The sequence below is a fragment of the Lingula anatina genome, chromosome 4 (genome assembly GCF_051362555.1).
Source record: "Lingula anatina isolate TDL-2025a chromosome 4, LinAna3.0, whole genome shotgun sequence".
NCBI lineage: Eukaryota > Metazoa > Brachiopoda > Lingulata > Lingulida > Lingulidae > Lingula > Lingula anatina.
Genome location: NC_141770.1, coordinates 4,160,552 through 4,163,613, shown reverse-complemented (window position 1 = coordinate 4,163,613; position 3,062 = coordinate 4,160,552). Strand labels below are relative to the sequence as shown.

Genomic DNA, 3,062 nt, shown 5'->3' with positions numbered 1-3,062 from the left:
GTTTTACTTTTGAGCTTTATATTTACAGAGCTGATGAATATTCATAAAACGCAGGTCAAGTTCGAAAATCAGCATGATCGGGCCATTATTGTAGAAGTTATGCTTTTTTTTTCACTTTTCAGCATATTTCACATATTGGCATTTTCAAGGTGTGACTTTGAAGTTCTACATGCTTGAAGACCCATGCTAGTCACATCTCTGAAAATCCATGATACGTATATTTTATTATTAAAAATTGACGGTCATTATGCTGTTAACCAATATGTAATATTGCATCAGAATAGAAGAAAACAATTATGGGTGCTGCTGCCATGATGACCATTATGGGAAAACCATGTTACTTATGATTGCCAAATGTTCAAAAAAGAAATGCAGGACTAAAAAGTAGCCTGGGTTGGAAAAGTAGTCTAATTGACTTCTTTTTCTGGAAGTTATACATTTTCAAAGTGTGAACTTGAACTCCCATGGGCCTGAAGCCTTATGCTTGTTACACGTTTTACTTACATTGGTATTACCTGTTGAGCATAATTAAAATTTGATGTTGAATTTGCAGTTTAACATAATGTACTTTTGCATCAGAATTGACAGTAGGCTATTTTGTGCATAGTTATTTCCTGCTTTTTGTCTGTACATTTGACAGCTTTGCTGCCTTGTCTTTAGTCAGATTGTTGGCCCACTAGACTTTAATTTGATCAAAAGCTGTTTTTTTTGGCACATTTCATAACTGTGGTCTAAAAAAAGACCTTACAAATACTCTTCAGTCTTAGTAGCAAAAGATTTCAGAGAAAACTTCTCTGGACAAGAAAAAATTTCCCTGTTTGTGATCTTGCTTGGTATAGTCCCAGTTGGCATATTTGCCTCAGAAAAACCCAAATTAACTTTAACATCAGTATCACTCATGTTAAAACTGCTCAAGGAAGGAAGACACCTTTTCTCATGTTGTAGGAATCAAGAAAGCTAAATTGTTGTAATTGGACACTCCAGTCCACGCAGGTTTGGAAGATGTCTGTCTAGCTGGATGTAGAAAATGGCTCCAACTGCAGAAACTAGGGCCTCATGCATCTCCTCAGCATTTGTTATATTGTGGCTTTCATTTACATACTGTACATGCCTTTTTACAACAGCCATCATTTCCACACTAGTTTCAGTTTCTGCAAGACTTTGGACTCTTTTGCTGACCATAAGATCACTGTGTGTCAAATAACACTTCTCAAATATGCCTGAAATATAAATATAGCTTACTATAGACACATGAAAACACTTATCTGAAAGTTAATTGATACATTGATGAAAAATAAATTATTATCCCATTTGTCCATGTTTTATAAGTAAGGCATGGTTTCGAATATTAATTATGATGAGCCTAGCAATTTTGCCAAGACCAGCCCTAGCTTCAATCTAATTCCAATTGTTACCCTTAATTTTATTTTACCCAAGTACCATTAAGCCTACATAAATACCCACACAAATATAGCTTAAAAGATAAAATTATCACAGGTCCTTAGGCTGCAATTTCATTTTTTGAAAGGGGGCATTTTTCTTTTTAAAAAAATGGAGCGTTTACCATTAAAAAATTACACCTAGATCATTTTTCTGAGTGAACTTTTTTTCTGGATTTTAGCCTGTATTAAAATACAAACAAACCCGTTTCTTACCTGAACCAAGTGGCATCAGTATATTCAAATGGTTTTTTGTCTACACTGACATCTGCAAGTTAATCCCATGACATATTTCGTTATAGGCTCGTTTTCCCGTGTGGATGGTTTCCAGCACAAACCAAGCCCATATCCCAGTGCTGGTCACATGGTGTAACCCATTTATTCTCCCAAAGATACTTGAAAAAGTCCAATTGCTGTCATCGGATACAAAAGAATTCACACCTGACAAGAATCAGTGTGCTTTCGTAACTCACGCTGTTTTGCTTCACGTAAACGCGACGAAGATGACTGTTAATATCTCTGTTGCAATTTTTCAATACACTACATGTTTTTTTATATCTGTAGACAGAGTATTAACCACATGATATACGACTTCGTTGAGGAAGATTTGTAAACAAACAGTCTGCGATTTCCGCCATGTTGGATAATGACGTTGTGTTGTTCTGACGTTAGTACATTAGTTTCACATGGTTTTAAAATGTGTTAGATGCTTGTTTTAACCAGAAAAAAATTAGAATAGGTAAAATGAAAATAAAAAGTGCAACTAACAGTGTTTTAAACCATTCGTTGACTTGAAAGAGATGGCTGAAGTTCAGTGCACCGATATACGTGTTCGGATATATTTACGAAAAATGAAGAAATTAGGTCATGTTCTATCTGTTACAACGGACAAGTTGTAGAACAGCAGTAAGTTTTGATTTCATTTATAAAAAGATTAATGAGTTGTCTGTTAGTCCTGAACACGCTTTACCCCAAAGACCTGTGAAGATGAAGATATTGTCAAAAATAGAAGGGGGGTGTTCAAAGCATGTGGTTTGTAGGCCTGAGAAAAACGCTTGGTTTGTTACCATGGAAACAAAGAGAGTGGCAAAAGTGTATATCATTTTAATCCCCTATCTTTAGGTTATAATATATCACCAAACTAAATCATTTGGTGACACCTGTATAAACTTTAAGGCCAATCAATATAACCCTGTTTTTCAGAAGAATTTTTGGTTGATAAACCCCCCAAATTGTCACTGGCCATATCTCTGTAAGTAGGTATTTTTTTCAGGAAATATTGCAGCCTCAGATATTGTTCATATAAAGGTTCAAACACACCAAATATGATGTAAATCCGTTCTCCCCCACCTTGCCGCATTTTCTACATTTGGTTTGGTTTTCTCGTGGACACACACTTAAATATGACAGTACCCTGTAAGTGTAAAAGCAACTCTTAAGTGGTGAAAAACTGGAATATTTTTTTTATTTATCACGTATCCTTTATCAGTTTTGTATACATACCTGTTGTAAGCATAAGTTTTACCCCCTACCCAGGTTCTGTATGATGTTATTTGTCAATGAGCACATTCAGAATTGCAGAATAACAGATCCCTGGATCAAATATGGCCACCCACTAAATGC

At 35.3% G+C, this 3,062-nt stretch overlaps 1 long non-coding RNA gene across 1 annotated transcript; it reads right to left on the bottom strand.

The window, feature by feature from the left end:
* Window positions 1–663: 663 nt before the first annotated feature.
* Window positions 664–2,367, bottom strand: LOC147762098 (uncharacterized). Its single transcript, XR_015333985.1, has 2 exons — window positions 1,656–2,367; window positions 664–1,220 (listed from the first exon to the last, which is right to left on the bottom strand). It is a non-coding gene; the product is annotated as an uncharacterized LOC147762098 (long non-coding RNA).
* Between the last annotated feature and the right edge of the window lie 695 nt (window positions 2,368–3,062).